Below are 11,374 nucleotides of genomic sequence, written 5' to 3'. Positions count from 1 at the left end.
AAGGGTCTAGGACTAGTTCAAAAAAGTATGTTTTTTGCAAAATTCAACATGGCGGACAAACCATAAGTCAAAACCTAGCATGTTTGGTATCGTTGGACTCCGCAGGGATTCAGGAGTCTAAGGACATGACTCTTTTGAAAATAAGTTGACCATACTTAAAGTGATAAGCATTTGAATATTTGATTTTATCACTAGGTGGCGCTGGTGCGAAACTTCATAGGCTCGTTCAGGGCATCGTGCTGATGACCATGTAACACTCCGAATAGAGCGTACACTAAATTGAGAGAACCGCTCGTTCCTCAGGAAAAAATATGAAAAAAAGACCCACAATATAACCAGAAAAAAAAAAAAAAAAAAAAAAAGGTGTATGCAAAAGTGAAAGTCCAACTGTAGTATGTATGAAATTTAATCAGTCTCACCGGAGAATGTCCATGAATGAATGAATGAATGTCCGAGAGCAGATCCAACGTGATAACCGAAACTGTTAAAAATCCTCACTGGTAAGTAGTCCAAAGTCCCAAAAAACACCCAGACAAAACTCCACAAGCGAGGCGGCAGTAAACTCCAACAAAAACAGTTCGGTAAGTATTCCACAAATGAGATAACGGAAGGGAGCGAACACAGACACTACCAGATGCCGGTAAGCCGGCTACCTTTAAAGTTCTGTGTTATGGTCACGTGATCAGTAGGCCGCACGGGACGTGCGAAATCTCACGAGAGCTCATTCACATGGGGTCTCTCTCACACACACACACACACACACACACCGGAGCAACGGAACAGAGCACGAGGTGACAATTAAAATAAATGACCAACCACACATTCTTGTTAATCATACACAAGTATAAATATCACCCCTTATGTGGCAATGCTACATAAATCCCCCCTGAAGTCTTCAGGGGTCCCTGAAGTCGACGGCCCAACATCAGCTCAGCCGGGATTTTGCCAGTGGTTTCTTGATAGGCTGAGTTGATAGCAAAGCGAAACTCAGGTAACCAGTGGTCCCACAACTGATGATATTGCCCCACATATGATGATATTGCCCCACATATGATGCATTGTTTGTTTTTTTTAACTTTTTTATTAAACTTTTTTTTTTTTTTTAAACAAAACAGAATACAACTCAATACTTGACAAATACATGAATAAATAAACACTAAGGGATAAAAAATAAATAATAATAATAAAAATAAAATAAAATTAAAAATTAAAAAAAAAAAAACCTGACAGCAATTTAGTAAATAACCTTCAGTATATTACCTGCATCGTTCATACATTAATATATGTTAGAACTATTTCCTTCGAGCAAATACGTTTCAATAAGTGCCCACTTCTGTCGAAAAGAGTCAGATTTTACCTGCAAGTCCGCAGTCATTTTCTCAAATATGTATATCTGTTTCAGTCTTTGTGTCCACTCTGTCACAGTAGGTTCGTGCACCTTCATCCAGTTTACAGTTATTATCTTCCTGGCTGCCATTAATAATATATGTAATGCAAATATATGGGGGTAAATTGATGCCAAAACCATTGAAAATGGACAGACTAAAAGTCACAAATAGATATTACAACTTGTAAACACAAAACACAATCTACAAATAGATAAAAAATCTGCAAACAAAGTCCTCATGATCCACAAATGTAAAACAAGATCTACAAATAGATACAAAGTCCTCAAACAAACTCTTTGTGATCCACAAATATAAAGCATGATCTACAAAAAGATTAAAAATCCACAAATAAACACATCCTGATTCACAAATAGAAATCAGTGACTTGTACTTGAAAACCAGAATTTGAATGAATGTAAAGTGACTTGTTTGCAGGTGAAGATCATGTTCTGTTTGTAGATTGTCACATTTGTTTTCATAATTCTGACACTATTGTTTCACTGTTGTGACAAAATAATGCCATAATCATTGAAAATGAAGAGACTATGAGTCAAAAATGCATATTACAATTTGTAAACACAAAACAAGATCTACAAATAAATTTAAAATCTGCAAATGTAAAACACAATCTGTAAATAGATTCCAAATCTGCAAACAAACTCCTCATGATCCGCAAATGTAAAACAAAATCTACAAATAGATAAAAAATCCACAAACAGACTCTTCATGATTCACAAATAGAAATCAGTGACTTGTACTTGACAACCAGAATTTGAATGAATGCAAAGTGATTTGTCTGCGCATGAGGGTCATTATTTATTAGTAGATTGTGTTGCATTTGTTTTCAGAATTTTGGCACAACTGTTTCGCTGTTTTTTCCATTAAAAAATCTACAAATGCCCTCCTCACAATTTGCAAACAAACACGGTCTAACTTGTATTTTCAAACCACTGTAAAAAGACATTCGTACACATTCTGTGCAAAGCTCAGCATGCAAGTGTTGAATCTGTGTTTGCAGATCACAGGGCATTCACAGATCCCTCTGCACACGTCTACAGATCTTTTTGGCACTATCTTTCCGCAGAGTGTGTGACTACGATCCACACGTGTAGTCAGCCAATCAGGGGCATTGCTTCAATGTGATGTCACGCCCCCTCAATAAGCCCTTTTCAAAATAAGAGCTGACACTTCTCTGATGTGTGGGCTGGGCTCACTGCCATTTGCCGTTGCCGGTGTCACAGCGCTGACAGGCGGACAGAGCCTGGGCAGCGCTGCCGTAGGAGTAAAATCTTTGCGTGGCAGGGGGAGCTGCCTCGGGACCTGCCACGGTTATGTGCGCCTGCCTCGGGACCTGCTACGGATATATATGATGCATATATGATATATGCCGATTGATGAATGCGTGCAAACAGTGCAATCCTGCTCTTATGTACCTATTTATCATCTTAACTTAATATTTTATTCGCTCTTATTGCCCATAATAGAGCGTGTCTCGTGGCTCCTACTAGCGTCGCGCCTGCCTCAAGATCTCTCACTGTTTACAGCTACCAGACACCCAGGACTGATGCAGGAGAGCACAGAATAAAACATGTCACAGCCAAGGTGAGTAAATTGAACACGTAAAATCACATTGTGGTCTGTGAATTATTGTTTAAGGATCTTTTTAAGTACTAGTTTAGTAAGTTAATAAGATTTTTACAGTCTTTATAAAATATTTCTTTAAATGTTTGTGTCATTCAACAACACTGAAACAGCATTAGTTTTTATTTTTATTTATTTATTGTAATATGGGACTCAGACACCTTAAGCAGAGAAAAAAATGTAAAAAATATGATTGTAAAAAATGGGCTACACATTGTGGCAATAAGGCAAACTCAAAATGTTATGCTGTACAAAATAAGTAACTATATTAGTTCTGCAAAGTGACTCTTTAGACTGTATTATTCAACAAATTTGATAAAGATAACAGGGAAGGGGGCACAGAGAAAAGTCCAGACAGTAGCACACTGTGTGGTGCAGCAACAGGAGGCATCCCTTTGTCATCAAAACCATTCAGGATCAGAATCTGTGGATGCTCTGTAAAATTGAGTAGAATTATTTAAGGGTTTAAGGCTAGACTGAATATTAAAATCAGGAAAAGGGAATTTAAAAATGCCATTTTAACACACTTACCCCAAATGTCCCTTTGTTTGCAAAGCCGTTTCTGCCTGGAACCTGTGGAAGCCCTCTGTCTTTTTTAGGATTAATAGGGTTACCTTTGAAAGACCAAGAGAGGACAACCATTTACAATGCATTTAATTTGATTGTTCTATATGCATCACCCATGCATTTTTAAGCAAACAAAATTATCCAAAAATTTACCTCAGGAGTAAGTACTTCCAAAATGTAGGATGTATTACTCTATTCTGTCATGTAAATCTGTGTGACTCTTTGAATTCTATCAATGATCCCCTCTGTCTGTTGGCAATAGGCATTGCATTCAACATTGTTACAGTATATTGGTTATATATTAAGTGTAGCTCAAAATGCTAGGAAATAATTCTTTATATTTTTTTGTTTTTCTACAAAAGTTACATGTTTGTTTATTACAAAATTGGTTTACCTGTTGTTCATCAAAAAAAAAAAAAAATCCTTTCATTAAGTTTCATCTTCAGCTTTGGGGAAAATTTTGGATTTTTATGCAAAAACATCCTGTTTGATCTAATTGTGCCATTTGTCAAGCCGTTGTGTAGCTCCTACAATGTGAAGAAATGCATCATGCAGTATTTCTTTGAAACAAGTGTAACAAATATATAATATTTTTTTAATTGTTCACTTCCAAAAACTTCCAACAGATATGCATGTAAATGTCAAAAGAGAATGGATATGCAGATAAGAACCTTACAAAAGGTAAGGCACATTTATTCAGTTATTGGTGTGATGAAGTATTCATGTTGTTTACCATAATGTCCTGCTCTGCCATTATGTTCACCACCAATCCCTGCTTCAACACTGATAGTGTTCTGTTAAAAGAAATGGGATGGTTACAGAAGCATTCGATGTATTTGTAATGTAGTGATTAGAGAATGAAATTTATTTGAAAATGTAAACCGTATACTTCTCGTAAGGATATGACTTTTCAATGTCACATCCACAGCTGAATGCCATGTCCTTTGTGACCATTGCTGAATTTATGCCAGCACAGTCATAGTGCAGCCATTTATTACAAATGTCACACTGAATCCATTGCAGTGTCTTGACCTCTGCATGCATGGTTCTGCAGAGGAAATATGTACATTTATATAACTACTCAATCAATATAGTATAACATATTAAAATGCAGTATTATCACTTACTTGGTCCGGATTTGTTGAAATATGCAAACATCAATCTCCTGGGCCAAACATCTGTTTTTAGCCTCACGAGCTGTCATCTCAGGTGGGAAGTCCTAAGAACAGAAGATGAGCAAACCAGTACATAATTTTAAGCAAAATAGTATTTATAATATTTATTTTATATTTACTCAAATATTAGACAGATCATATATACATCCAGATTAGAGAAAACACCACCATTATTTAATTTAGAGCTTGACACTGCTTTACCTTAGTTTGTATATTTTTAACCAAACAGGAGGCATGGTACATCCGAAGGTAGAGCAACTATTCTGTGTGGAGCAACTCAGAAGACATGCTGAGCCCTTTTGCTTCCATCTCTGCAATCTACAAAAATGTAAAGGGCTTTGTACAATGTACTGTATTTACTTAAAGTCTCCATAGTATTTATTATATACTGTAAATGTTAATGAATGTACAAAGTAGCAAACATAAATCTCTGTCCACTCACTGTGCAAACAAAAACACCACAGATTCTTCCATCATTTTTGTGCCATTGCTGTGGTTTTCACTCAGTCCACCCTTCCAGGGAGTCTAGATGTCTAAATGCATCTCTGAAAAAAAAAATGGATGTAAAGCAGACTGTACCCAAGTCATGGAATATTTTAATACATAATACTTCAGGGCGCTTTTTTTTTTTTTTTATTGATGAAATCTATCTATAAATCTATAACAAATACTGGTCTGATGTGCTGGTCTCAGGGTGTGGACATGAGAAGTCATCCATTTCTCTGGGTTTTGCTGCAAGTCTTGGATTACTTCTGAAGTTTTTCATCCACTCAAGGTTGACTGTTAGTTTTCCTTCAGCTGCAAGTGTTATGTTTGCGCCTGTTGGTGCACATATCCTTCCATTGGTGGGTTGGAAGAATCTCTGCTGTGTTCTATTGTTCACGTGTCTGGCACAAATGGCACAATTAGATCAAACAGGATGTTTTTGCATAAAAATTCAAAATTTTCCCCAAAGCTGAAGATGAAACTTAATGAAAGGATTTATTTTTTTGATGAACAACAGGTAAACCAATTTTGTAATAAACAAACATATAACTTTTGTAGAAAAACAAAAAAATATAAAGAATTATTTCCTAGCATTTTGAGCTACACTTAATATATAACCAATATACTGTAACAATGTTGAATGCAATGCCTATTGCCAACAGACAGAGGGGATCATTGATAGAATTCAAAGAGTCACACAGATTGACATGACAGAATTAAGTAATACATCCTACATTTTGGAAGTACTTACTCCTGAGGTAAATTTTTGGATAATTTTGTTTGCTTAAAAATGCATGGGTGATGCATATAGAACAATCAAATTAAATGCATTGTAAATGGTTGTCCTCTCTTGGTCTTTCAAAGGTAACCCTATTAATCCTAAAAAAGACAGAGGGCTTCCACAGGTTCCAGGCAGAAACGGCTTTGCAAACAAAGGGACATTTGGGGTAAGTGTGTTAAAATGGCATTTTTAAATTCCCTTTTCCTGATTTTAATATTCAGTCTAGCCTTAAACCCTTAAATCTACTCAATTTTACAGAGCATCCACAGATTCTGATCCTGAATGGTTTTGATGACAAAGGGATGCCTCCTGTTGCTGCACCACACATTGTGCTACTGTCTGGACTTTTCTCTGTGCCCCCTTCCCTGTTATCTTTATCAAATTTGTTGAATAATACAGTCTAAAGAGTCACTTTGCAGAACTAATATAGTTACTTATTTTGTACAGCATAACCTTTTGAGTTTGCCTTAATGCCACAATGTGTAGCCCATTTTTTACAATCATTTTTTTTACATTTTTTTTTTTTTCTCTGCTTAAGGTGTCTGAGTCCCATATTACAATAAATAAATAAAAATAAAAACTAATGCTGTTTCAGTGTTGTTGAATTACACAAACATTTAAAGAAATGTTTTATAAAGACTGTAAAAATATTATTATATTACAAACTAGTACTTAAAAAGATCCTTAAACAATAATTCACAGACCACAATGTGATTTTACGTGTTCAATTTACTCACCTTGGCTGTGAAATGTTTTATTCTGTGCTCTCCTGCATCAGTCCTGGGTGTCTGGTAGCTGTAAACAGTGAGAGATCTTGAGGCAGGCGCGACGCTAGTAGGAGCCAAGAGACGTGCTCCATTATGGGCAAAAAGAGCGAATAAAATATAAGTTAAGATGACAAATTGTGCAATCCTGCTCTTATTTATGTATCCGTTTGCTCTCATGTGTCAATCAGAGTGTCTGGTAGCTGTAAACAGTGAGAGATCTTGAGGCAGGCGCGACGCTAAGCTGTGGCAGGCGCAACGCGAGTAGGATCCACGAGATGCGCTCTATTATGGGCAATAAGAGCAAATAAAATATTAAGTTAAGATGATAAATAGGTACATAAGAGCAGGAATGCACTGTTTGCACGCATTCATCAATCGGCATATATCATATATGCATTATATATATATATATATATATATATATATTATATATATATATCCGTGGCAGGTCCCGAGGCAGGTGCACACAACCGTGGCAGGTCCCGAGGCAGGCGCACATAACCGTGGCAGGTCCCGAGGCAGGCGCACATAACCGTGGTAGGTCCCGAGGCAGCTCCCCCTGCCACGCAAAGATTTACTCCTACGGCAGCACTGCCCAGGCTCTGTCTGCCTGTCAGCGCTGTGACACCGGCAACGGCAAATGGCAGTGAGCCCAGCCCACACATCAGAGAAGTGTCAGCTCTTATTTTGAAAAGGGCTTATTGAGGGGGCGTGACATCACATTGAAGCAATACCCCTGATTGGCTGACTACACGTGTGGATCGTAGTCGCACACTCTGCGGAAAGATAGTGCCAAAAAGATCTGTAGACGTGTGCAGAGGGATCTGTGAATGCCCTGTGATCTGCAAACACAGATTCAACACTTGCATGCTGAGCTTTGCACAGAATGTGTACGAATGTCTTTTTACAGTGGTTTGAAAATACAAGTTAGACCGTGTTTGTTTGCAAATTGTGAGGAGGGCATTTGTAGATTTTTTAATGGAAAAAACAGCGAAACAGTTGTGCCAAAATTCTGAAAACAAATGCAACACAATCTACAAATAAATAATGACCCTCATGCGCAGACAAATCACTTTGCATTCATTCAAATTCTGGTTGTCAAGTACAAGTCACTGATTTCTATTTGTGAATCATGAAGAGTCTGTTTGTGGATTTTTTATCTATTTGTAGATTTTGTTTTACATTTGCGGATCATGAGGAGTTTGTTTGCAGATTTGGAATCTATTTACAGATTGTGTTTTACATTTGCAGATTTTAAATTTATTTGTAGATCTTGTTTTGTGTTTACAAATTGTAATATGCATTTTTGACTCATAGTCTCTTCATTTTCAATGATTATGGCATTATTTTGTCACAACAGTGAAACAATAGTGTCAGAATTATGAAAACAAATATGACACAATCTACAAAAAGAACATGATCTTCACCTGCAAACAAGTCACTTTACATTCATTCAAATTCTGGTTTTCAAGTACAAGTCACTGATTTCTATTTGTGAATCAGGATGTTTATTTGTGGATTTTTAATCTTTTTGTAGATCATGCTTTATATTTGTGGATCACAAAGAGTTTGTTTGAGGACTTTGCATCTATTTGTAGATCTTGTTTTACATTTGTGGATCATGAGGACTTTGTTTGCGGATTTTTTATCTATTTGTAGATTGTGTTTTGTGTTTACAAGTTGTAATATCTATTTGTGACTTTTAGTCTGTCCATTTTCAATGGTTTTGGCATCAATTTACTCCCATACAAAGAACTGGGATTTACTGAACTGATCCAAGGGGAAACCATCAAGCAAAAAAAAAAAAAAAAAAAAACTGGGAGCATTGGTATATCTCTTCCTAACATTTTACAAATTTCCCTTTTAACCCCCTGCCAATACAATAATACTTTGGGACATTCCCAGAATATATGTACATAGTCCCCCACCATTCCACATTCTCTCCAACACTGTGATAATGGCGATGTACTGTCAAATTTGGCAACCACCAATGGGGCTCTGAAAAATCTCATCTTCATTTTCCAATCAAACTCCTTCCACATTTGACTACTTATACCTTTATGACAGCCAGCGCATATATTTATCCACATCTCATCCTCTATTACTGTATTTAACTGCAATTCCCAATTTCTTTTGATATGAGATGTGTCATCAGATTGGTCCTGCATTAACTTCCTATAAATATGTGCAATATGATTTTTAGTAGGTAAACCATGTTCAATAATATTAATAAAATATTTTTCAACATTTGTTGGAGTTCTTTTGATTATGTCCCAATGTTTATAATTTGTGATATAATGTTGTAATTGTTAATATCTAAAGAGATCATTAGATTTCAACGAAAACCTATCACATAATTGAGAAAAGGGTCTTATGGTTTCACCATCAAAAATTTGATTAACTATCTTTAAACCATTCTCTTCCCATCTACTAAAGACACCATCCCATATAGAAGGAAGAAAACCTGGGTTACCTTTAATAGGTATTGCACGTGATAAGGCTATTATTCCTCTAAACTTCTTTTGTATGGTGGACCAAACTTTAACAGTATGCTGTATCCATACATTTGTTATTTTCACTTTTTTCTGTGCCTGCAAATCCATAAATGGCAGAACTGTCAGAGAAACTCCAGGAAGTGAATTCTGTTCAATATTAACCCATTCTGCCTCCTTATCAATACCAAGCCAAGCAGCCATAGCTCTCAGCTGAGCAGCCCAATAATAATATCTAAGATTAGGAAGGTTCAAACCCCCTCTATCTTTATTTGACATAATTATTTTAAGTCTTATTCTTGGTCTCTTGTTTTGCCAAATAAATTTTGAAATCATTTTTTTCCAGTTTGTTAAATGCTGAGAGCGGAACCCAAACTGGTAGGGATTGAAATAGGAACAGAAGTCTCGGTAATATATTCATTTTCACTGTTTCTATCCTGCCAAACATGGAGAGAGGTAGTACTGCCCATCCTGCCAAGTCCTTTTTTATCATCTCAAAAAGCCATATATAGTTAGCTAGATATAAACGTGATGCCATAGGTGTAAGAATGACACCCAAATATCTGAAGCCCTGACTAGACCATCGAAAAGATACCTCATTATCTAACTGAGTGGGCCAATATCCTGAAATCATCATTGCCTCAGATTTCTCAGAATTTACCTTGTATCCAGAAACTGAGCCATAGTCTCTAAGGCACTCTAGAAGGGCTGGGATTGATGAAAGGGGGTTTTCAATAAATAATAATACATCATCTGCGTATAGCGATATCTTATGAACTTTTCCTCCTTTATCTATTATCCCCTGTATTCTGGGGTTGCTCCTTATTAACTCCACTAGTGGTTCAATGCTAAGAGCAAATAAGACTGGAGACATTGCATCTCCCTGACGAGTTCCCCTACCTAAATTAAAAAACTCTGAGCAATGACCATTAACTTGAACTCTTGACTTAGGATTTTTGTAAAAAGTCTTTACCCATTTAACAAAAATGTCATGAAATCCCATATAATTAAGAGTCTGCTCCAGAAACACCCAATCCACTCTGTCAGACGCTTTCTCGGCATCTAAGCTGAGAAGCATTGAGGGTGTTACGGTACACAGGAGGCAGACACAGATGTAAACAGGTAACTTGCGTTTATTGACACCAGTAGAGCATAGAGCATGAAACAGGTAAGCAGAGTAGAGTCAATGGATGATTTGATGATGATGATGGAGATAGTTACTGTCCTTTTCCTTTCAGATATGTACACGCTGGAGCTTAGAGATCGCTGGAGGTGACTGGAGCTGACTGGAGCACACCCACACAGAAGAGGAGGCACACAGAGGGAAGGAGACACGCTGGAGACGGGTAGGTATGGAATGAGGAGTCCTTGAGGTAAGCATTTACTGAAGTATATGCGAACGAGACCGGACATGGAGTGCTGTGTGTGTGCTCTTTATAGTGCTATTGATGAGTGCAATGATGAGGTGCAGGTGGCGGTGATCAGTACTCTGGGGATGGCGTGCACTGTGATTGGTGGATGTTGGAACCTGACGTGTCTGTGACAGTATCCCCCCCTCCACGGCCCACTCCTGAGGGCCGAGGACCCCGACGCTGTGGTGGTCGTCCTCTTCCCCGCGGTGCCGGTCTGTCAGGGTGGTTGTCGTGGAAAGTTTGGAGTAAGTTGGGATCAAGGATGTCGTTTCTTGGGACCCATGAGCGTTCCTCGGGGCCGTATCCTTCCCAGTCGACTAAGTATTCCAGCTGACCACCACGACGCCGGGAGTCCAAAATCTCATGAACCTCGTATGCCGCGCCGTCCTCCAGGATGAGTGGAAGGGGGGGTTCGGCGGGAGCCACGTCAGGTCCTGTGGAGAGAGCAGAAGGGTGGTAAGGTTTGAGGAGTGAGACGTGGAAAGTGGAGTGAATGCGGTACCCTTGTGGTAGCTGGAGTTGGTAAGTGACTGGGTTGACCTGCTTGATGATGGGAAATGGGCCAATGAACCTGGGACTCAGCTTTCTGCAGGGCAGATGCAGTCTGATGTCCCGGGTGGACAGCCAAACCTTCTGACTGGGCTGGAAGACGGGTGTCGGAACGT

General features: G+C 38.0%; 3 long non-coding RNA genes across 3 annotated transcripts; 1 reads left to right on the top strand and 2 right to left on the bottom strand.

Moving 5' to 3' along the window:
- Positions 1-3,397: 3,397 nt before the first annotated feature.
- Positions 3,398-3,879, bottom strand: LOC125257618. The gene is made up of 3 exons (XR_007182432.1): positions 3,750-3,879; positions 3,561-3,643; positions 3,398-3,464 (listed from the first exon to the last, which is right to left on the bottom strand). It is a non-coding gene; the product is annotated as an uncharacterized LOC125257618 (long non-coding RNA).
- A 1,027-nt stretch (positions 3,880-4,906) lies between these two features.
- On the bottom strand, positions 4,907-5,698 carry LOC125258366. Its single transcript, XR_007182595.1, has 3 exons — positions 5,443-5,698; positions 5,214-5,316; positions 4,907-5,082 (listed from the first exon to the last, which is right to left on the bottom strand). It is a non-coding gene; the product is annotated as an uncharacterized LOC125258366 (long non-coding RNA).
- Positions 5,699-5,948: 250 nt separating this feature from the next.
- LOC125257577 lies at positions 5,949-6,468 on the top strand. The gene is made up of 3 exons (XR_007182423.1): positions 5,949-6,015; positions 6,122-6,204; positions 6,297-6,468. It is a non-coding gene; the product is annotated as an uncharacterized LOC125257577 (long non-coding RNA).
- Positions 6,469-11,374: the final 4,906 nt, after the last annotated feature.

Source organism: Megalobrama amblycephala, linkage group LG22 (genome assembly GCF_018812025.1).
Source record: "Megalobrama amblycephala isolate DHTTF-2021 linkage group LG22, ASM1881202v1, whole genome shotgun sequence".
Lineage (NCBI taxonomy): Eukaryota > Metazoa > Chordata > Actinopteri > Cypriniformes > Xenocyprididae > Megalobrama > Megalobrama amblycephala.
Note: the sequence above shows the minus strand (reverse complement) of the source record. Positions and strands in the feature narration are given on the sequence as shown.